The sequence below is a fragment of the Passer domesticus genome, chromosome 4, assembly GCF_036417665.1.
Source record: "Passer domesticus isolate bPasDom1 chromosome 4, bPasDom1.hap1, whole genome shotgun sequence".
NCBI lineage: Eukaryota > Metazoa > Chordata > Aves > Passeriformes > Passeridae > Passer > Passer domesticus.
Genome location: NC_087477.1, coordinates 689,948 through 713,914, shown reverse-complemented (window position 1 = coordinate 713,914; position 23,967 = coordinate 689,948). Strand labels below are relative to the sequence as shown.

At 49.3% G+C, this 23,967-nt stretch overlaps 3 long non-coding RNA genes across 4 annotated transcripts in view; 1 reads left to right on the top strand and 2 right to left on the bottom strand.

Annotated features, from left to right (window-relative positions):
• Positions 1-958: 958 nt before the first annotated feature.
• The window catches only part of LOC135298329 (uncharacterized), a 31,635-nt gene continuing 8,626 nt past the window's right edge, over positions 959-23,967 (top strand). The window contains exon 1 of the long non-coding RNA XR_010360319.1: positions 959-5,161. This is a non-coding gene — a long non-coding RNA (uncharacterized LOC135298329). The remainder of the gene's footprint in view (positions 5,162-23,967) is intronic.
• LOC135299876 (uncharacterized) lies at positions 6,573-10,379 on the bottom strand. The gene is made up of 7 exons (XR_010361715.1): positions 10,269-10,379; positions 9,444-9,620; positions 9,047-9,196; positions 8,712-8,828; positions 7,968-8,101; positions 7,247-7,360; positions 6,573-6,824 (listed from the first exon to the last, which is right to left on the bottom strand). It is a non-coding gene; the product is annotated as an uncharacterized LOC135299876 (long non-coding RNA).
• LOC135298328 (uncharacterized) overlaps positions 16,607-23,967 on the bottom strand; it is a 32,051-nt gene continuing 24,690 nt past the window's right edge. The window contains exons 2-3 of one of the 2 annotated variants that reach the window (XR_010360318.1): positions 17,549-17,671; positions 16,607-16,823 (exon numbers count right to left, since the gene is read on the bottom strand). This is a non-coding gene — a long non-coding RNA (uncharacterized LOC135298328). Of the gene's footprint in view, positions 16,824-17,548; positions 19,021-23,967 lie in introns of those variants that run through there. The other variant, XR_010360317.1, reaches the window with a different exon arrangement.

The following is a 23,967-nucleotide window of genomic DNA, read 5'->3' as shown; positions in this document are numbered from 1 at the left end:
TGGCTGTCTTGCTGATCAGACCTCGGCTGGACAGACAGAAAAAACTTCATAGATAAGAAACAATAAACTCAACTGAAGACCGAAGAAGCAAGAGTCCATACTCCTTCTTCGAAAGCATGGCCTGCCCAGAACCACCTTTTCCCGTGCTGGGGCAGTGACGAGTAACAGCCGACCCCGGCACTCGGCTGCCACGGCAACCGTCAGGACAAAGCAGTGCCGGGGCTGTTCCAGGGACAATTGCAGTGACACTCGTTGGTGCCACCAGGTGCCATGGCAAGGGCCATGGGGACCCATTCCTTAGTTTGGTGCCATGGCAACCAATGCCCGGAGCCATTGTGATGGTTGGTGGCCATGGAATCCTGCCCTGGGCCTCTTGCTCAGGGCTGGTGTCACTGCCCAGAGCCAGAGGGGATCCCTGGCTGGGGGCTTGTGCCATGGCCACCTGCCCTGTGCCGCGCTGGCCGCTCAGGCACCAGGAACCAGCAGCAAAGGGCACTGCCAGGGCCAAAGGCCAGCTCAGCCAGACAGAAAGGGGCAGTGCTGGCACTGTTTCCATGGCAGCCCTCACTGGGGGTGACACCTGGGTCACCTGTCCTGGCAGCTGCCATGGAAAGCCCTGGCAAGGACTGAGGGCACAGACACTGGCACTGAGACACTGCTGGGCCGGGTGCTGAGCACAGGGCTGAGCACGCAGAGATGGTTTTGTTCTTGCTGAGCTGCAACAGAGCCAAGGCCCGTCCTGCTCCTCCTCCAGCCACGCTGGGCAGGGGCTGGGGCTGTGGGGAGCTTGGCAGGGGACACAGCCAGGACAGGTGACCCCAACTGACCCTGGGATACCCCAGACCACAGGACATCATGCTCAGTGTATGAAGTGCAGGGAACAAGGAGGAAGGGGGGAATGTTGGAGTGAGGGTTTTTGCCTTGCCAGGTAAATCTTATGCACGAGGGGGCCCTGTTTCACCACTGGGCAGGGTCAGTACCAAAGACACAGACACCAACTTAAGGAATCCTGTAATTTATATAATTCACAGCTGCAAAGAATTACAAAAGGATAAGCTTAGCAAAGCACATAATCATTAGCAAAGAATTACAAAAGAAGCTCAGCAATCCATCCAGTCATTACTAACAAAGATTGCCTGCAGTGATTAAAGAAAGATCCACCACCAGTTACCCTCAGACTTTACCATCACCCAGATCCACACATCAGCTGGGGCAGACAAGGACTGCAGAGCCACTCCCAGACACTGGGAATTCCTGCAGGTGCCTCCACCTTTGCAGGCAAGGAGCCTCCAAGCCCGCTGTGAGAGGACACAGCTTTTGTACCGTCAAACAAACAAGCTGACATCACTGCTAGGGTGGGAACATCTGGTTTCATTCTCCTGACTGGTTTCTCCCAAAGCCTGGCCAGGGCTCAAGGAGGAATCAAGGGAGTTGACTTTGATCCTTCACCCCTAGACAAGGCCAGATGGGGCCTTGTCTGGTTTCTGAATACAGAAAGAGAAATCCATGTTTTATCAAGGAACACATTCACTGATCATGTTGTTAATAATGCTTTGTTAGTGAGTGGATACAAATATAACATTTGCTTGGAAGGCTCATCTAGAGGTGAACTTTGCCTCAGGGCCTGTTCAGGCCTTGATCCCAGCCTGTTCAGGCCTTGCTACTTGGATGGGCCCTGAGAGCTACAATGAAGTACAACCTTCATAACCATTCTTTCAATAACACAGTTTAGATTTAGATATTAGGCATAAACGCATCTCCCCTTGTGCTTCAAATAAGTGCTGTTACATTTCATTACTCAGAGCTATTCACATTCCTTTTCAAACATGCCTAAAGAGTTGCTACTATTCTCTCTTATTTATCAAATGCCTCTCTCTTCTTGAGACTGTCTCTTTTAAGACAAGTCTCAATATTCCACTTCCCAGCACAAAGCGTCACAACAACTGGAACATGGAATGTTAGCGTGCACACCAAGTGCACACACTGCAATGATGACAGACACTGCCACAAATGCAGCCTCCAATTTGGCAGCCATGAAGCCAATCCCACCAAGAATAATTTTCTTCTTTCTGCCACTCTTCTCCTGCTCTTTCTGTCAAGGTGATTGCTGACTGTTGGCCTTCAAACCCATCACTGACAGCAGTGCAACATTCCTGTCCCATGACAGCCCAGGCTCCTCCTTGGCCAGCAAGCAGATAATCCAAGGCCATGTGGTTCTGTGGAGTCCCCATTTGCGTTTGTTGGAGCCCATAGGATGTGCTACCGGACATTTTAACAGCATCATTTGCTACTTCTTCTAATAATCCATCCAGTCAACTCCATGGTACGGGGCAGCACACATGGGGCACAGGATGAACCAGAATCTTTTGCTTTCTGAAACCCAAGGCACTCCTTGGGGGGAAAATGTTCTCTGGGCTCCAGGTCTTCCTTGTGGTTGTTGCTGAAGGACCCTAAATGGTGGCCCTGCAGCCAGGAGTGGGGTAACACTGACACTGACACTGACCAAGCTCCAGCAGCCCAAGTTCTACTGGCATTGGGAGTGATGGTAAGGCACAGAAATCCTCTCACACTGTGGCCTCTGTAATTAGAACAGGCTTCGGTTTCTCCTGAAGGGAAATCTTAGTGAATCCTGTCAAATGGATCATTGTATTCCTGTGTTTTCTTGAACTGTCCCTTCATTGACAGTTACGAGTCAGAGCCCATAGACTGAGTTCTGGCCAGCCCACAGGGTGGGCCCTCCAAGGGAACCCCATTCCTCCCAACTTCAGCTGAGAGCAAACACAGAAATTAGTGACATGGAGTACTTCGGCTACCCTGATCTTGAAATTTTCAGAACCAATCATTAAATTTTGATGACTAATCCCTTGGTGAAACACCGGAGGTGTTTGTGGCAAACAAAGATTCTGGCTGACTTATCAAGGTACAACATACAGACACCAATAGTACTTTAGTGACACTGTTCTTCGTTCTTTTCGCTCAATCTCATTTGAGTAAGGAACAATAATTCTGTTGTCCATGGAGCTGGAGCCTTTTTAATTCCAGAAGAATGCCTCCAAGGTCCTTTGCTGTTCAGCTTTACCATGTTGTCTGTGGCTAACAAGGCTTGGTGGGGCCCTTTCCCCTTTGGCTGGAAGGGGGCTGGGGCCCAGTCCCTGAGGGGCACCCAGGCTCCTGGATGGAATTTGTGTGCAAGTCCCTCAGTGCCACAGCAGCATTCACAGGGAGCCCTGTGGATCAGAGCATTTTCCAAAGGGGCCACTGGGGCAAACAAGATTTGGTCTGGCAGGATGTGTAAAACAGCATCCTGTAATATCTACTTGTTCTCAAACAGAACACTTGGCTGCAGGGACATATTCCCATTGTTCCTGCCCAGGTTTCAGGATTCAGTGTTGTCTTTCCTAGGAGCTGCTCCTTCAGCTGCCTCAGGAGGCCCTTTTGGTCTCCGGGCCCTCACTCTGGCTCCATTGTTAGGACTGCTGGATCCAAACCCTTTATCTCCACAAATGGTAATGACTGGAGGTGCATCTCCATTATTCATAATCGTGCTTAAAATTGCAATATCAATAATTGTGCTACCCTGTCATGGGGTTGAATAACCCAATCTTACTGACAATTATTTAACAGAATTACTGTAATTTCTCCTTTATATTCAGCATCAATTCCTCCTTTCCTCCTGCCATGACATGAACATTTTGCAAGGCCAACCCCCACCGAGCAGTTACCAAACCAAAGTGTCCTGGAGGAATCTGAATTCCTGTCTCAGTACTGACAGCTTTCGTTTGCTTTGGATTTATCCTCATTAATTCCAATGCATGAAGGTCCAGCCCTGCAGTCTCTGGGCTGGCCCTGCCAGGGGCCATCACACCCACAACAATTTCCCAGGCAGTCCAAGTCTCACTGCCCATGGTTGTAGTTGCAAATTGGGTGCAGCTGTGCACAGCCAGGGGTTTCCATTTCCCTAGTGGGCCATTGTTAAGGACATGGAGCACAACTGGAAGATGGGTTCTCCATGGGGACAGGTTCCCATCTCCTAATTTTTCCACTGCTCTTTTAACAACCCCTTCACCTGTTCAACAAATCCTGCAGCTTGTGGATAGTCTGGTTCATGAAAAACCCTGCAGTCTTCATCACAGTATTTTTCACAGTAACAGACAAAGCATTCTGCATCACAGTATCAGCAAACCCTGTAAAATAGACAATTTTATCCCCTCCTCCTTTTTTCATTGTATACAATCTCACAAAGTTTACCTCTGACATTAGGGTCCTGGCCAATCCTTTTCTGTAGAGTGTTTGATGTTACATCCCTGAGCAGCCAAAGCTACCAAATTAGTATTGTCAGCACTATTTCACATTATTACTATTTTATACGTAGATATAGATATTGATATAGAAATATAGATATAGCTAGATAGATATAGACATACATATAAATATATATATTAAGGCCTTATTATACTATAAATATGTACATAGTTATTTATGATATTAATATTTCACTTGCACAAATGCATGGGAGCTCAAGATTAAAACCTTCTTCTGTTGCTCCATGTGGGAGCATTCCAACAATAATCGTTCCTTCTGAAGGTGCTATTTCCAATGTACTGTTAACAAATTCATCTTTGTCTGCCCAAACCCACAAGTTCTTTTCCTTTCCCATATGCAATTTTTTGATAACTTTTAAGACATCCAGGGGTTCAGCTTCTTTTAACCAACTGCCCCACTGCTCACACAGTGCTGCGACCTCAGCCCACTCCAGAGCCAGCCAACTCCAGGGAAGGGCTTCCCATCTGGGAATTTCTGATGCCACTGATTCCTCACATTTACATTTAACAAGTGACATTTTGCTGTGATCTGGCCAGACTCTGCCAGTTTTGTTTAACCAGTGGGCAGGGTCAGCCTCAAAGACACAGACTCCAACTGAAGGAATCAGTGTCATTTACTGCAGCTCAAAGCAGCAAAGGATCACAAAAGGTGCAGCTCAGCAATGCACCCAATCATCACCACCAAAGATTGCAGCAGTGAATAAGAAAGATCCAGCATCATTTACCCTCAGACTTCACCATCCCCCAGATCCACACAGCAGCAGGGGAAGCTGTCCCAGCCAAGGGCTGCAGAGCCACTCCTGGACACTGGGAATTCCTGCAGGTGCCTCCAGCCACAGGTGAGGCTCCAACCTCGCTGTGAGAGGGCCCAGCTCTGACAGTGCTGGATGAACAAACTGACAGCACTTCTAGTGTGGGAACATCTGGTTTCATCCTCCTCTGGGATCCCTCCCAAAGCCTGGCCAGGGCTCAAGGAGGAACCAAGGGAGGTTTGACTTTGATCCTTCAGCCCCAAACAAGGCCAGATGTCAGATTTCATGGCCTTGTCTGGCTTGCAAATACAAAAAGATCAATACATGTGTCACTAATGAGTAGCTACATCTATCACAGTGCTAATGACCATGCATATTTCATCAGTGAGCAGATACAAAGATAACCTTTGGTTGGAAGGCTCATCCAGAAGTCACCTTTGTCTCAGGGCCTGCTGTTCAGGCCTTGGCACTTCAGGGACAGGGTTTAGTGCTGGGCTTGGCACTGCTGGGTAACCGGCTGGACTGGATGAGCTCAGAGGTCTTTTCCAACAGAAAGGATGCTGTGATTCCATTATTATATCTGCTGCATTCAGCTAGGTCTATTTGAGCAGCATTACTTTGCTCTAAAAGTTCCCCCTTGCCCAGCTCCTGTGGCCTATGGTGGCAGCTCCTTCAGCTCCTGGTGCTAAGCTGCTCATGCTGAACGAGATGACTCGGAGAGATGAGTACAGTCCATGCAATTTCTTCTGGGACAGAGAGGAGAGGGTGTGGAAACAGGAGCATTGTTTGGTGTGGCCTCCTCTCTGTCCTTCATGCCTTTCAGTGCTTTGAACCAGCCAAGAGCTTTTTGCAAGAGTGCAATGGAGCAGCTGTTCCTGCTCCCGGCTCTGGCTCTCTCCAGTCTCTGACCTTGCTTGGCTTTGTCCCTCTTGCTGTGCCCTCTGTTCTCCCAGGCTCAGTGGCTGCTTCCCAGGACTGTAGGACTGGCACTGATCCAGTGGTTGAGACCCTCCTTGCTGTGGCCTTGGAGCTGCCTGGACACAGCAGCCTTTTCCATCTGGAAGCTCCCCATGGACAGGGAGTCTCCAGCTCCGTTCCTTGCATGACCTCCAGGAGCCCAGGGCTGCCATCTCAAGTCCCTGCTGGCACTGGGGGTCCCAGGTGCCTCAGGCTGCTGTGACACCGCTGCACACGCCAGGGAAGAGGGGCAGGGGCTGTGATGAAAGTCAGCTCCATGTGCTGCTGCTGCTGCTGCTGTGGGGTCATTTGTCCAGCCGTGCCCCAGAGTCAGGGATCAGCCCCAGTTTGGGTGTTGCTGTCAGGGCCAGCAGGAGCGGTGGCTGGAGCAGCAGGTGCTGACAGTGCCCCAAGCCCTGGGGCTGGAGGGGTCCCTGGGCTGGGCTGGGACGGAGCTGCCCCTTGTTCTCCCTCTGCCCCAAGCAAAGCTGGGCTGGACACAAGTGGGGCAGCACAGCCACCAGGGAGCCTGCGAGTCTCTTCCAGCCCTGGCTGCTCAGAGTTTGGGCCTTGGAGCCTCAGGTGGCCAAAGGCAGCTGCTCCTGGTCCCTCTGGGTGTGCCCCAATGTTCAGCAGTGCTGCTCCATCAGTCTGTGCCCAGCAACGGGGAAAAGCCTCAGCCCTGCAGGGCCAGGAGCTGCTGGGCTCTGCCTGAGCAGCTCAGCCAGCAGGAACGGAGGTGCTCCACATGGGAACCAGGAGAAAAGGACACTTCTTTTACAGGACATGTTTTCTATTTAAAAGAAAAAAAAGAGAAAGAAAAAAAAAGATTGGTAAAATTCTACAAGATAAAAATAAAATCCAAGTGTTAGTGAAAAAACTTCTGTAACTTTGCATTAAGACGTAAAGGATCTATTTAAAAAGAGATCTCAGTTATTTGCTTTGTGAATGTGCTGATGGCATGGATCCATCTTACTGACCTCAGCAGCCTTTTAAAAGATTTTGGGCTTTGTTCCCGATATCGTTATTTTAAATTGTGGTCAAAGCAAGAGGAAATTTGCTGTGTGCCTTTCCAGCTCCAAGCAGGACTGGGAATAAAAACTGTGTCACACCCCAAATCCTTTAGAAGATGACCTTCCTTCTCCTTCTGTTAATGAGCTGCACATTCCCTTTGAAACTGTCAGGGATTTCTTAAAGACACAAAGTCCCACTTACAGCTCTTTGCTCTGGTTTGGAAGTGCAGCAGGGCAATTCTCCATCCAGCAGCTCCAGACTGCACTGCCTCAGGAACACGGCCCACTTGCCACGTTTGGCCCACTCGTGGCACTTCTAGAGGATGAGGAAAAAGTCAAAAAGGAATGAAGAGTGGGACAGATGAAACATCCTGTGGACATCCAGGCGTTCAGCTGGGACTGTGGAGAGTTTGGGTCCTTGCCAATTGGATGTGTGTCCCCAGCTGCAATCTCTGGGCCCGCAGGAGAGTCTCACTCACCTGCCAAATCAGAAAGCTCAGGTGCTGTGCTCAGAACAAGCTCATCTGATGCAAAGCTGTCAGAGCAACGTGAGGGCAGAGCCAGCCCAGCTGTGCCCAGGGCTGAGCGCAACAGAGCCCTGGCAGAGCCCAGAGCAGCCTCAGCACCTGCAGAGCCTGGCTGCAAGGAGAGAAAGCAGAAACTGCTCGTCAGCTGAAGGCTCCTGTCCCCTTGTCCCAGCTGCCCACGGTGCCCAGGCCATGCTGGCTGTGCCCAGAGCTGTGCCCAGAGCTGCCCATCAGTGCTGCCTTTGGGAGCAGGGCAGGAGGGCAGGACATGTGCCCAGCCTGCAGCCAGCCATGGCACATGCAGCCCTCAGCAGCTGCCCAGAGCAGGATGCTCCTGTGCTCGCTGCCATCTCCCAAAATCTCTGATCCCACCCTGCCAAGCAGACAGGCACCCACCTCATGCCATCCACGGCTGGAAGAAAAGCTGGTCCCAAACGATGTCCTCAGCCTGCTCCAAGGGCACGGCCCATCCATGCCACAGCTGCTCCAAGCACTTCCCAATCCAGACTGGACTAACCAGAATGCTTCCTCTAGGAAAACAAACGACAAATTATTGAAAAGAGGTTAGAGACAAAAAGGGAAAAGAAGAAGAAAGGTCAAAACTCTTAGCTCTGTCAGGGCCTTGAGGAAGGCCCAACCCCTGCATGCCAGGGAAAAACACACCCATGGGTGAGGGAAGTCCACACTTTCTCCCTTCCCCCTGCATTGTCCCCCCAAAATAACGGTGATCCCAAAGCAAAACAAGGGCAGTGGAGCAGCCCAAGCCCTTCCTTGCCTGCACAGCAAAGCAGCCCCAGCACAGGTTCTGGAGTCCCACCCCTGCTCCCACCACGGGGGTTTGTTTGTGTCGGGCTGGCTGCCCCAGCCCCAGCCCCAGCCCGGGGCACGGTGGGTGCTGGGGGCTGTTGGCAGGGCCAGGAGCCCACTCCCATTTTGTACCCACCCCAGCCCATTCCACCAGCCCTGCCAAAAAGCCGACTGAAGAATTAGTTGCATCTGCCCCAGCCAAGGGGGAACCTTTGCTTCCCAGCCAGGCTGGGCAATGCCCAAATCTGGGAGCATTTCCCCACGTGTGGACTCATCTGCAAATTCCCTGTGGAGTTTGGCTTTGAAGAAGGTGCCAGAATCAAAGTGCATCACCTTCAACTGCTGGTCGCCAGGTTGAGGAAGAGGTTGTCATCCTTGATGTCATCCTCGCTGTCTCCAGCAGCAGCAGCCCCACCTGGTACAGCTTCTCTGGGAGCTCCTTCTCCTTCCCTAGGATCAGACCAGGCTGTCAGAGCTCTGCCCAGGGCCCCAGCTGTCAGGGAACCAGGACAAGCAAAACCTGCTTGGATGGCAGCCACCAGGGCTGGGCAGAGCAGCTCAGCTCCAGCACAAGGGCTGCGTGTTCCCATCCCATGACCCTGGTGCAGTGACACGGGCTGGGTTCCTTTGCTTCTCATTGCCAAGGCATGTGTGCAGCTGTAACTTACCAGGGCCCTGGATCAAAGTGTGCCTCTGGCTCTCTCTCTTCTTCTAGGGCAGATGAATATCCTGCATCCAAGGATGACAGAACACCTCTTCTAATGAGGGTCTGTCCAAGGAGTGCATAGATAAACACCACCCGATCAGATTTTGGCACTCTGGGGAGAGAAACCAGAAACTGCCCGTCAGCTGGAGAAGGCTCCTGTCTGCTTTGCTCCACTATTCCCTGCCCAGGCCATGCTGGATGTGCTCAGAGCTGGGCCTGAACTTTCCCATCAATTCTTGGTTTTGGGGGAGAGCAGGACATGTGCCACCTCCTCAGCAGCTGCCAGAGCGGGATGCTCCCGAGCCCGCTGCTGTCTCCCAGCACTGGTATTGCACCCATGCCCAGAGAAGAGGATCCACCTGGAGAGAGCCGTTGTGGCAGCGAGAGCTGGCCCCAGCTGAAGTTCCAGCCCCTCCTGAAAGGCATCTTCCCACAGACCATCTGGTGCAGCAGGATGCCCAGGGACCAGATGGTAGCTGGCTCGCCATGGTACCAGCCAAAGCGGGTCCATTCCGGGGGGCTGTATGATGGTGTTCCTGTGGAATACAGATGGAGTTCAGCAGGGGGATGCTGCTGCTCCCAGAGCCTGGCCCCAGCATCCCTGGGCATGCAGGGGCTGCATCAGTGGCACACAGGGTGACCACTGTCCTCTCACCAGCACCTGGGACTGGTGTACAAACTCTGGGTTGGAAAAGAAGCCACTGGTGTTGGAAGAGGGCAGTGGAAGCCCTGGCTAGGCCTGACCATGGCACGCAAAGGAAAAACCCACTGCGTGATGGGGAAAAACCATGCCCTCATTCTCCCTGCCTGCATTGTCCCAAACATATTATAAAGCCAAGACAAACAGGGCCAGTGGAACAGTCCAAAACCTTCCTCTTGCCTGCACACCAAACTGGCTGGGGCACAGGTTCCAACCTCCCTCTCTGCTACCCCCACCCACGGCTGTTTTTGTCAGGCTGGCTGCCCCAGCCCAGCCCCAGTCCTGGGCACAGTGGTGGGCAAAGCCTGCCAGCGGGGCTGGAAGATGGCTCCCCACCCAGCCCTGCTGTAAAGCAACTCAGCTGCAGATTCAGTCCCCTGAGTGGCAGCAAAAGGGAGAATCCCCGCTGCCACACCCAGCTTGGGCTGTGACATGTTGGGCCATGAGATGCCAGGAGCGGGAGCACAGCCCTGTGTAGGCTCACCTGCAAAGTGAGTGTAGGCTGTCTCTTGCAGGTAGGTGCCACAGCCAAAGTCAATCAATTTGGCCTGCCCGGTGGCCAGGTCAACCAGGATGTTCTCTGGTTTGATATCCCTGTGGAGGACCCCGCAGCTGGTGCAGTGCCGCACGGCCTCCAGCACCTGGCGGAACAGCTGCCGCGCCACCTCCTCGCGCAGGAACCCTCGTGCTTGAATAAAATGCAGGAGGTTCTGAGACTGCTCTGGCCCCTCCAGCACCATCACAATGTCACTGGGGAGCTCAAGCCACTCCAGCAGCTGGATGACACCGGGGAAGCCAGTGGACACCTTGTCCTGCAGCACAACCTCCAGGGGAGCGCTGGTGCCGTCGGGCTGTGGGAGGAGCACGATGCCGTCAGTGGGGCCGATGCTGGGCCAGGGCTGGGCAACCCCTCAGCCAGCCCGGGATGCTCTGCGCCCTGCGCTGGCCCCACGCCCGCTCCCCCTCGAGACGTCCTGGCAGCTTCCACCATGCCGGGGCTCGGCTCATCCCCGCCCAGCACGGCCCGGCTTCTCCCGCTGTCCCGGCTCACTCACCAGCTCGCTCCAGTGCGGGATGCGGTTCCGTGGCACCCTTTTGATGGCGACCTGCAAGCCAAGGGGAGCAGCGGGCTGAGCTCAACGCCCGCCCTGCCCAGCCCCATCCTCCTCCTCCTCCTCCTGCACCCCCTCCTCCTCCGCCCGCCGCCGGCCCCGCCGCTCACCGGGGCGCCGTCCGAGAGCCGCGTTGCCGACCAGACGCTGCCGAAGCCGCCGCGCCCCAGCAGCGAGCCCAGGCGGTACCGCTCCTGCAGGGCCTCCTGCGCCTTCCCTGCGGGCGGGACGCGGCTGTCAGCGCTCGGCCCGGGGCCAGCAACGGCCCCCGAGCGCCCCTCACCCGCCCCGGCCCGGCCATCCCCCGGCGTTCGCTCTTTGGAACGCGACACGGGAGGCTCGGGGCCGGGGGCCGCGCTGCCGAGCGGTGGAGCTCGGGCCGGGGAAGCCTCAGCGGAGGCGGCGGGAGCGGCCGCACCGCCTGTGTCCTCCGCGGGCCCCGGGAGGAGCCGGGGCCGGGGCCGGGGCCGGGCCAAGCGGAGCCAAAAGCCGGCGATGCCGCCCCAGCGCCCTTGGGCGCCCTTCCTTCCTTTCGGGAGGAGGTGAGACATTTCCCTTCAGCCATGGGCTGTGGCAGCTCTCCTAGAACACTCTGGCACTGGTGGGAAGTGAGGGGCAAAATCAGAGAGAATATCACAAGAGAGTAAGCCAAGGCATTTTCTGCCACTGAACCAAACTTCTCTGCCTCCTTCTCTACCTACTGCCTAAGATTCTGAGGGAAAAAATGTATGAATAAAAAACTGTGCTAAGCAAAGTGATCTCCAGCTGATGATGAAAATGTCTGAGATGCTTCAAAGCTACAGAAAAAGAAACATGACAACTTAAAACAAGATATACAAGGAATATGGAGTGATTCAGAAGTCTCTTGTAAATCAAAGATCTCACTCTTCTGAATAGATGACTTTCATTAATATTTTCCCTGCATGATTTTAAAATGAATGAATCAGCCTATTAAGATCAAAGAAGGGAAAGGAGGAACTGTGTGCTTAATTTTCTCTGCTATCTACTCAGTTTTTAATCCAGTGCAGAAAACAAAATCTTCACAAAACCTACTTGAGACACACACCTTTAGAAACACTATGTTTTGAATTAGTAGACAATATTCTATTATTAGACAACACCGTGTTTTGAATTTTTAAGTTTTTTTAAACTTTTGACTTAAAATTATAGCAGAAATAGTTTCAATAACTGAATAAACAAAATTCTAACTCATTCCTAAAAGCTATTGTCTTGCATAAATAGACAAAAAATATTTTAAAAGTATGTTAGTATTTGGGCTCCCTAAAACTTCTCTTTTAATGAAAATTTCAACGGTCTTCAGTAGAGTCTATCCACAGAACAGAGTCAAGCAGTTCCAGTATCTGCTTTTCCCTCCATTTGTGGAAATAGATGCCTGGGGACAGCTTCTGTCAAGAGAAATAAACCTCACCAGCCAGATAAAAGTGGGCAAGCAGGAAGCACATTAGAAGCAGCATCTTGCACTGTGAAAGGAAAGTGATAAGAGCTGGTCCTCACTTTCTATGGCAGATAATATTCTTGTAAATGAGCATTTATTAATAGCACCTGATCTCCAGAGAACCTGTCTGGACAATATGATTACAGGTTTGTTTTTTTTCTTTTTTCTTTTTTTTTTCTTTTTTTTTCTTTGTAGTAGCATTATTTTCTGTGTTAAAGGAAAAAGAAACAGCTTTCTGCATTGGCAGAGCCTGGACTGCTCTTGTGAAGAAGGCTGGCATCATTGCATTGAAGCAGTGGTTTCATTTGTGAGCGTTTGCACTGCAGGAGCTCTTGCTCCTCCAGGCAGACTCAACCAGCCTGGATGGGCACCTGCTGCCTGGAGCCTCGCTGGCTGCTGGTACACTGCTCTGGGAACTCGGGGTGCTCAGCATGCAGGCAGGCCACAGCAAAGGTTTCTGAACAGCCAGCAGTGTTTAAATGGGAAGAAAATCTCATACCACAGTGCACATGGTGAAAGAGCTGTCCATGTCCCAGTCAGTTGTGCAGCCACTTTCAATTTGGCACCTTTGGAATACAAAGCTGTGGAAATGACATAACAACGACATCTGGATCACAGCCTTTGTGTGCCACTGGCAGTTTTTGGAGGAATCCTTCTGCCTGCTGCAGTTTGAGCTGCTGAGGCTCTGTGCTCTGAGCCAAGGCAGAGTGCCTCCTGATGCCCCACTGCAGGAGCCCCACCAGCAGCTGCTGCTCCAGCTCAGCAGGACACTGCCTGTGCAGCTTGCTCTGGAGTTTCTGAGTGATTGATTCAGAACCCCACTGCAGTCTTCTTGGAACATAGGAGCTCATTTTATAGCACATAATAGATCTAAGAAATGGGCTGTTGGGAATTCATTAACATTTTAAACTAAAGGGGTTTGCAATGTTGTGAACAGTACCACATGATGGATTTTAAAACCATGTCTGGTTTAAGTTTTCTCTCAGTCCTTTGGAAAAAGCTCCTGATGTCTAGGCAATGAATAGTGAAGTCAGATGACCAAGAGCAACCGTCTCTATTGCTGAAATGAACCAGAAGTATATAATATATGACTAGTCAAGGTGTCTGGCTTTCAAACTGGTACCAACAAGAATTATTCTTGTCCCTTTGGGGGGATAGATAACATCATAGCTGAGATTTTTAAATCTATCCCCTGCTCATCTCTCCCTGCAATTTGTGCTGCTCTGGTTTTCTGTCTAGAGCCTTCTGAGCAGAGTCCAGCTCACTGAGCATTAGTCAGTTACTGTCATTCCTGGCTCTCTGGGCTGTATTTTATCTTGAAATGCATGTGAAAAAGGAGACAGTGTGAGCTAACCTATACTTCTCAAGGCTGACAAAGCAAGAGGAAATTCTGTTGAAAGAGGACATGGAAATTTAGCATGCAGATGACAGGCAGAAGATACATTAAATTCCCAGGGTTGTGTGGCCAGTGATGTCTCTCTTTCTCTGACAGATCTCCATTTCTTATTTTGCTTGATGCCCTTTTGATGACAATTTGCTTCTTCATTTTGGTCATTCTCAGGCCTCCTGATGACAGGCACATGAGAAGAGGAGTGCAGAATATTTTTGTTAGCCTCTCTGGACTCCTGGGCACTTTTCAAGGAGGAAAGAGTAATGACAATTCAGCTATTCTTTTTCATTTCTTTTTTTCCCTTCTGAAAGTGCTGCTTGAACACTGTGAGGAGGAAAAGCAAGCCCCTTGTTTTAATTTCACACACTCACATGTGTGCACACAGACACACACACCAACCCTCCCAGAAGCAGGAGAGTTATGCCTGCAGGGCTCAGGCTGAGCTGAAGAACAAACTGTTTTAATGAATATTTTGATCAATCTTGCCAAGTTGATTTAGAGTGTGAGTACAGTCTGGGGATTTTTCTCATTAGTAGTGAACTCCATGTTAGAGGAACATGGAGTGGTGAGCTCATTAGCAGCAGCCTGCCTGTGTCTGAAGGTACACACGGTGACAGCATGACATGAGTGACGAGAGACAGGGGCTGTGCTGCTGCGTGTTAAAAATATCCCTTGCAGGGCAGCTCTGAAATATCAATTTTACTAACACAGTTCTTACAATCGGTTACCAAGAATTAATAGAAGAGTGAGTTGAATTGAAAGCATTTCCCTGAAAGGAGATCTGCTGGCTTCTTTGGCGAAGAGTGAAACAAATGCTGCAACATCTGCCTTGGATTAGCAGCTTGTCTGCCTCAAAAAGAGGAGCATTCAGCAGATGTGTTGCACAGGAAATCACAGCCATTTCTCTTTACTGAGCAAAGCGTACACAGGATTGCCAGGCTGGCTTTGCCTGTAACACAAACAGCTAGCAAAGCAGCGCTGCAAAGGAATAAATGAACAAAACCGAGGGCAGCAGTAGGAGCAGAGATGAAGCAGGCAGAGCTGTGATGCCACGATGGGCTGGCAGCAGCCTCACCTGCCCCTGACTGCAGCCACAGCACGGCAGCAGCTCCAAGGAGTCTGCAGAGGCCAGGACAGAGCAAGCTGCCAGCTGAAAACAGCCCTCCTCACCGCTGAGTTACTGTCTGCCTCATGGCCCCAAGCATTGCACTTTGTGTCCTCTGTAAAAGCACTTTATGCTCTCTAATGTAACGAGGGAACTTCTGATTGTACATAAAAATGTCCTCTCTTTCTAAATCCTGCTGCACTCTTGACCCAGCGATACCACATGGCAACAAGTTCCAAAGGTTAATGAAAAGTTTTGTAAGAATGTCTTCATACATTTAAATCTGTTGCATTTAAATATTTGTGAATACCCTCTTCTTCTTGTGTTGTAGTAAAATTTATATAGAAGTATAGATGCTCTACAATATGCAATTCTTACATATATCTCAGCATTTCCCTTCTGCTATGCTTAAAATAGCCCCAAACTCACCACGAATTGAGTATTTGTTAACACCATTTTTTTAATCTCACTGCCTCTGTTCTGTCTTTGAAACTGGTAGCTCAGAAATCTGTGTGTCATCCCAAGAAAAGTTCAGCCATCTTCATCACTGGCATCATACATACATCTGGTTCCTTTTTTGCTACATCCTAATATTTTTGTCTTCCCTTTCACTGACACTTGGAGCAATATTCAGGGTGTTGCTTTATTTTTTTCTTTCTTTTTTTTCCTAAATAGCTGCTCTGAATTTTGAAATTACAGGTCTGAATTTATGACAGGAATGCAAAAATTATTTAATCAAGGTTAAGGAAGTGTCCTGATCTTTCTGTTCCAAGATCAATGTGGCAAACAAAGAACAACCTTTATACTTAATGTCAGTGATGAAAATGGTTAAAATATGGGGAAGTATTCTTTCAGAAGTAGTTGCTTGTTTGGGATGACAGCTTGTGAGTATCAGCTTGTCATTGAAGAGAGACTGAGAAATAAACCCATGTATTTTCCAATTGCCTGCAAATCAAAGGTAGCTCTTGGTGAAACTCAGTTGAGGTGTTTGGATGGCACTGATTTCACACTTCAATTAAATATTTCCTGATCTTTCTAAAATAGTATTTCTTACATTTTAATAATCAAAAATAATTATTGCTAGTGAGTGTTCCTTAACTATTATTCTCATTTTTTTTGTTTTTAATTTAAATAAAATTTTAAAATTTAATAGAAATTTTAAAATGCCACCATTTTCTGGGGGTTTTTTTCACTGTATAATAGTTCTCATTCTCTTTTATCTCTGTTGCTGCATTGTAATACTGTGCAGTTTTGCAATGTTTCACTGCTCATATTATTTGCAATTGTTAGTCTCTGAGCAGGTTTTGGTGCAGCTCCATTTCTTGTTCTCCTTGTGACAAATGCCTTCCTCCCCCTCCCCAGCAGGCAGGGGGGTTTCTGGGTGTTATTTGCATTGCATTAGACCTGTTTTGAGAGCACCATAAAAAGTTATGTGCTAGTTTTCAACAGCAAAAAATTTATGCACGGTGGAATAATTTATTTACTGTTAATTGACATGAAACAATTTGCAGTTCTTTTTTTTATAGTCGAATCAGTAATTATGTTGTAAACAGCCAAATCATCTGCACTAATAACTTAAACATAACTGTATATGCTTTTAATGATCAAAGATTTTTTTTCATCTTTGATTTTAGGTACTTACTTGCAAATACAACCAGGTTTAAGAGAATGCACCAGTAATTAATTTTGAGACAGGATCCAAACCATTAGCTTTGATTTATAAGTAAAACTATCTGGGTTTAAGGATATACAGAATAAATAATTTTCTTAATAAAGTGTTTATTTTCTAGAAGAAGCATACAGGATGAATTCTTAGCCTGTGTAATACTCAATGTGAAGTTATCAGTATGGTTTCAGACATGCTCTGCATTCTTCTTTCACCTGCCAACAGACAAGTTGATGTGTTTGCTCCATACAGCTCTGTCTTTAATCAGGGTGAAAAGATGTAGCTTGACAGAGTGTAATTATTTTAATTGCTGTGGAAAGACAGAGAACTAGATTATAGGAGAAATTTGATTTTCAAGCTTAAGTGTGTTCTAGAACTGAAATAAGATTTCAGACACCTAATGAAATTTTGAGCTCTGAGGGTTGTAGTTTCAGAACTACAATAACTTTTTCTAAAAGGACTCCTCCATTAATGACAATTCTTACACATGTGAACACTTCTAACTTTGGAAAAATTTGGTTTTCAAGCACTTTTAGAGTTTCTGTCGTAAAAAATAAAACCAAGCAGCTTGTTCAGCAACCATGCAATCCTTCCATTCTCATTTTTCCACCCTTAAACACTTTGTGTCACGAGTGGACCTATGTTCATTTGACAGTCACGCTAAAATGAAAATAATTTTGATGGCTGACATCCCTCCATCCCTCCAAGATGTTTTAAAATAGTCAGAAAAAAACTAGGAAGCAGTCTTTGGGCTTCAGGTTGCAAACGATCATTGTGGAATGGTGGGACTTTTGATAAACTCTATGTTTATTTCAGACTGGGACATACTGGAGCTTCACACCCAGGTGTCCCCAAACCCAGGAGCCAGCTGCAGCCCTCCAAGGGCACTTGTGTCACCTCTGTCCATATTCTTGTGCCCTGAATGAATGCCTGTGGCATTCTCATGCTCTGAACGGGATTCCTTCGCCCAGGATTTTCTCCTGGGGAGCTGAAAGGCAGCGAGAGGCCTCAGAAAAAAAGAAAAACAATTCTTACCTCATTGGCTTCTCCTGTGCTGTGCTCACGTGTGGAATGTGTTTGGAGATTGTTTACCACAGGTGATTGCCTGGCTGGATTCTGGTGTGAGTTGTTCTGACTCTTTGGCCCATCAGTGCCAAGCTGTGTCGGGATTCAGGAAAGAGCCATGAGTTTTCATTATTATCTTTTTAGCATTCAGTAAGTATCCTTTCTGTACTCTTTAGTATGGTATGGTATTCTTTAATATAAAATAGTATCAAAGTAATAAATTAGCCTTCTGATAAGGAGTCCTCCTCATCATTCCTTCCCTTGTCGGTGGCCCTGCATTTACAATAAATGTGCATTTTTTCACTTTTGGACAGCTTAAAAAATCCACCATTTAAACAAAAGACAACCCTTCTTAAGGCCTTGGTGGCTTTTCCTGCCTGCAAATATTTGCTCTTAGCTCCTGCTCTCACCCTGCCCACAGAGGGCTTGGCCCTCAGCTAGCAGGAGGCTCTGTAGCTCTGTTAGTTGACACCATCAGAAGACACAAAAAGGTGGAGTTTTTTGTCTTTTCTACGCTGTTTTTGTGTGAAAAGAGGAGCTCTGGGGATTTGTTGTTTGACATCCTGAGATGCCAGGGAAGGCACCATTTTCAGGCTTTATGGCACATAAAGCCTTTTTTTCCTCTGAGAAAAAAAAAATATTTTGAAATCTCTGCATTCAGAAATAGAAAAGAGAAGCAGAAGAGCACCGAAATCTATCCCAAAGAGTTTATGCCCCTAAGTGAAATGGAGAAGGTGAGAAATATTTTTGATTCTCTTTGACACTTTCTCACCAATTTCTTTCATTTATCATCCATTCATGAGGAGACAGGGCCTGATGCTGTGTTAAGGCAGGCTGCACAGAGCAAAGGTTTACTTCTAAGTAAAGTTGACATAATTTAAATAAGTACAGTGTGGGAACTCAGTACATCACTCCGGATGTCCAGAGCTACCGAGACAACCCTTGGGGGGCTCAGAGGCCCTGGAATGTTGCCAAAAGTACCTGGTGGCTTGACTTTGATCCTTTTAAAGAAATGACACCTGAAGGTGAGGAGATGAGAGAATTTCGGGTCTGAATGGTGAGGGGATGTTATTCACTTGTTAGAACTTAAGTTAGAATGCACTGTACAGGGGAGTTTTATGTGTTGTACAGGGGGGTCTAGAATTCTGTGCATGGATCAGGAGTCCCAAGATGGAGGAATTTGGGCGTGCCCTGTCCTTCTTCTTTCTTCTCCTTGGCATCCATGTTCAGAATGATGTTGGCATGTGTGGATTGGTTCATAGAAAGAGTACACTTGCCAACAAGGGCAGAAAGTATTGGGAATTAAAGGTAAATATCTAATACGTAGTTTTCATTATAAAAGAGACAACCGCCTCGTGGGCGGGAGAGAGTGCCTTTGGCTGTCTTGCTGATCAGACCTCGGCTGGACAGACAGAAAATCTTTGTAGATAAGAAATAATAAACTCGACTGAAGACCTAAAGGCAAGAGTCCAGACGCCTTCTTCGAGAGCGCGGCCTACCCAGAACCACTTTTTCCCGTGCTGGGGCAGAGACAAGCAACAGCCGACCCCGGCATCTGGCGTCCCTGGGTGGGCACGAAGGGGGGCCCGAAGGTGGGCACGAAAAGCGAAAAGGACAGCTTGAGCGGAGAGCCGAAGAGTGAGCTGCAGAGAGAACACCCAGGTGGGCAGCACCCGAGCGGGCAGCTCGCAGCCGGGCAGTTCCCGGAGCTGGACTCATTCCCAGGAAAGCACTGATAACTCCTTGGGAAGGCAGCCAGAAGAGTCCGAAGAAGCAGCAGCCAAAGAGAGAACACCGCACTCCACTTCTCCCGAAGAAACCTCGTATCAGAACAGCCCGGATCGGAATCGGAAAGGCGCCTCCGAATCCATCTCCTGTGACCTGCTGGACGGGAACCGGGAGCCTCCAGACTGCTCTGACGACACAAATTCGGTGAGAAGGTCAAAATTAAGAAACATGGGGAACACACTCACACAGGCACAAATAGAAACCTTGTCAGCCTTACAAGGCGTGACAGAAGCGTACGCAGAGAGGGTTTCTAGAAAGGAGCTCAAAGAGTTATTATTATGGGTCAGATATAATTATCCATTTGCAGAAACACATGTGTTGTTTGAGTTAGGCTGTTGGCAAGAAGTTAACAGGCATTTATATTTTTTAGCTGCCAGAAGGGAAGAGACGGCTTTCAAGCTGTTATCTCCAGCGAGAATTATGTTAGAGGCTGTCTCTGCAAAGTGTCGGAGATCAGCCAGGGAATTAGGTTCCACAACTCCCACAAGGGCGGGGAAAAAAGAGCATGGCTCAGTGCAGAGATTGGCTCTGGTTCCAATTGGCCCGGGGGGGACAGCTCCCGAGGGAGAGGAGCAAGGGGAAAAGGCACTGCTTTCAGCCCCGTCATCCCAAAGTCCCAAGAGACCTCCAAAACGCCCTGAAACCCCAGAAACTGAAGGGGGTTCAGGCTCTGATTCAGACGTGAATACAATCCCAACCCCAGAAGAGCTGAGATCTTCACCCAGCGAGATCGAGGGGTCGGGGACGATTGTTCCTGAATTTCGAGTCTCGGGGGACGAAGGGGCGGGGGAGGCGGAAGAATCGGGAAGGGGGGTCCGATGGGGATCGAAGGGGGATGGGGAAACGCTTTCTCGCGGCGCGCGCGGCTGCGCGGCGGCGACGGCGGCGGTTGTGACCGGCGGGGGGGGGCGCGGAAGCGGTGGGGAACACGAGTTTTGGCATGGGTTTTGGGGGACCCACACCGGGGGTGGCAGCCTTGGCAGGCACCGTGCCAAAGACGCACGCGGGGGGCGAGACACGCGGGACATCCGGGAAGGGCTCCCAAATCACAGCGTCCACGTCAGACGCGGGCAACAAGCTCGAAGCAGCCGCGGAATTCCGAGCAGCACCCGTAAGTAGATGTAGGGGACGCACAGCGGTGACGCAGGACCCGGAAACAGAACCGCGGCGGTCAGCTCGCATCGCGGAGCAAATACGGGCACGGGCGAAGCAGGGATCGCACACACGGGGACGGGGTGTGGACACAGCGTCAGAGAGGGAGGAGTCGGGGACAGACACTGGGGAGGAGACATCAGAAGGGGAGCGGGACGGAGACAGTGACGTCAGCCCAGGGGAGACGGGAAGCATTCCCGAAAAAGCGCACACGCGGAAAATGCGGACGGAGCGCGGTCGGGGGCGGGTCCGATCCTCGGTGACGTCTCGGGCGAGGAGGGGCCGATCTCGGGGCTCCGTGTCCCGGGGCTCCACCCCTTCTCCGGTTCCGGTTTCCTCGATCCCAACTCCTGTGGTTCATACCTCTCCCATCTCAGGGCAGTGCTCAGGTGTTCAACCTCCATTGCTGGCTCAGCCAAAATCCGTGCAGGCTCGGGTTCCACAAACACAACTGCTGCAGCCAATCGATACGGCTGAGGAGCCGATCGAGCTCGTGACGTCATCGCACCTGTCCAGGCAACCCAGTGGGGGGATGACCGAAATGCAGGGCAGAGCCACAACGTTATCTCGTGGCAGGACTGCAACAATGCAGCAGTTTTTTCCAACGACATATAAAGGGAAGGCAACATCAAAGAAAACAGTACCACAGTTAGAACTTAAAGATACATTATACGAGGATCAAGGGCAAGAAGAAGACGTGATACGAATCGCAGCATCAGAAGGAATTCCGGCATGGATGTTTTCAGTAGCAGAAGCAAGAAAAGGATATATGCCATCATTTGATGCGATGAAAAGGATGCAGACACAAGAATTTCAAATTCCTTATTTAAGTCCAGGAGCGAGGCCAAAGACCTCGAGTCAAAGACTGTTTGAAAAACAATCACTGTTGACATCGAAGACTCCACTGTGCATGCAATTGCCAAAAGAATTTCTACAGGAAGAAGAGGAACAACCAATGAAAATGGTGGATTGGAAACAGGTCAAAAAAGAACTGACAGAAGAAGCTTTGCTGCAAGGATCAGGAGATCTGACAATGCCAGTGACATATGATGCGCAGGGGCAGAATCCAAGGTGGGAAAGGTTGAATCACGATGTGATCAAAGACTTAGCGAGAGCTGTTCAACGCAATGGACTGGATTCACCATAGTCTAAACAGCTCCTGAGGGGGACATTTAACATGTATGACCTGACGCCATTTGATATTCGAAGCCTTGTGTCAATGATTCTCACAGACACGCAGAATCTCATCTCAGAAAGAAGATGGCGAAGATATCTCACAGAGTTGAAGAAAAATTATCAAGGCGGGCCAACGTGAACCTCACTGAAGCACAGTTGGCAGGAGATCCTCCAGATGACAATCCAGCAGAACAAGCGGTACGTCTTCCAAGGCGAGTGTTGAATGACATCAAGGAAGCGGCGCGGAAAGCGATCTTGCAGATCGCTCCAGCAGGAGTTCCAGATGTCCCATTTTCAACCATCAGGCAAAGTCCCACAGAACCATATTCATCATTCATAGATCGACTCACGCAAGCGGTGGATCGACAGGTGACCATCGAAGCTGCGAAGCGACCACTTTTGGAGAGTCTCGCATTCGGCAATGCCAACCCGGATTGTCAACGGGTCATCACTGCAATGCCAGGACGGCCATCCTTGGCAGAGATGGTGGAAGCATGCAGCAAGGTGGGAACGCCTCAGCATGTTGCGTCGATCGTGAGAGATAAATTGAGAGGAGAGTGGGAAAACCAGCTGAGAGAACACTCGGGAAAACAATCAGAAGAAGAGATGCTGGACAAAATATTTCAACAGCAGAATGCAATTCTTGCAACCATTCAAAAGAAAAACAATCCACCAGGAGGACAGTGCTACAAGTGTGGAGCATTTGAACATTTTAAGAAGAATTGCCCACAAGCGCACGCACAAGTGCAGATGCAAAAACCGCAAAAACCACTTTGCGCACGATGCGGAAGAGGAAGACACTCTGTGAAAGAATGTTATTCTCAGACGGATGTGGAAGGAAATCCTTTACCACATCCGGGAAATGGGAAAAAGAGCGCGCACACAAATCGCCAGCGCGCGACGACACAAGTGATGGCGATGACACAAGAGCAGGCAGGACAGTCATCGGAGAGCATCAAGCAGACACCCTCAGCAAAGTCCTCAGCAGACTCTCCAGCGACCCAGACCTTCTTCCACCAGGAACGCAGTGCACATTGGCAGCTTCCAAATTAGTGTGTTTCTTGGATGAAAGTCATGCGGAGATACCAACAGGTGTCCATGGACGTTCGGACAAAAAACAAGATTTTTTAATAGTAGGGCAGGACAGAAGTAGTATCCTGGGACTCATTGTTTATCCATCAGTTATATCAGCAGACAGAAATACAGAATTAACAGTTCTAGCAAAAGCCCTCCGTCCACCGTTGATCGTGGCGGAAAACACTCAAGTTGCGAGAGCTTTCGCATTGCCACCTGTCATGGTTTGACCCTGGCACAATGCCAGGGCCCTCATGAAGGGTATATTTTTAAAATGGTGGCTGTGAGATGTGACCCGGGAACAGAACAAAGCAGGCTTTCATTTGGGGATGGAGGGAAAGAAACATAACACTTTATTTATTACAAATTTAGAAAGGAACACATACTAAACTAAGAATGAAAACTTTTCAGATACCTTCCTTCTCCCCCTCCCTTTTTTCCAGAGATCTACCACCTCTCAAATTATCAACTCTTAAATCTATCAGGGAGAGAGGAGTCCTTTTTTGCCTCATGGGCCTCCCCCGGAAGCACAATTAAAAACTCCTGTGCTTTCGTGTCCTCCATGGCCTCACCTAAAGAACATCGGCTCTTGTGACTTCTCCCCCCCATGTCCAGTGCTCTCACCACTGGACACGGGCCAGGACTGCTTTTAGGGCTCCCCGTTTAAAGATGCTTCACTCACTTCCAGAAACAGCAGTCTTTCAACTTTTGGGACACCAGTCTTCCCCAAATTTCACCCCCTGGGGCTGAGGGGCCTCATGAACAGAGATCTTCTTTTCTGTGGAGACAGAGGGCATCTCACACCTCTTTTAGCCGTTTCTGTTCACGCCGCAGCTTCACTCTTGACTCCCGGGTGTTGCTTCTCCCTAAATACAGTCTCTGGGTTACAGGGAAAAAACACGGGTCTGTTTATGGCTATACAAGAAAGAGTCCAGTCCAAGGTCACTCTATCATCTCTTCTACTCAGAATTCTTCTCTTTTTCAACTTTCTTCACGCTTGCTCATCTCTTATCTCTCTCTTACTTCATCTTGATTCAGGAGGATTTAGTATTTGTAAGGTTTCTATTAGTCTACAAAGGGGTTAAAATCTTTAACTCTGCCTGCCCAAGGACTCCCACATCTGCCGGGCACCTTCTCTCGACGCATCTCCTGCTTCTGGCTGGCTGAGTTGCCAGCGCAATTTTTGTCTCTTTCTCCGG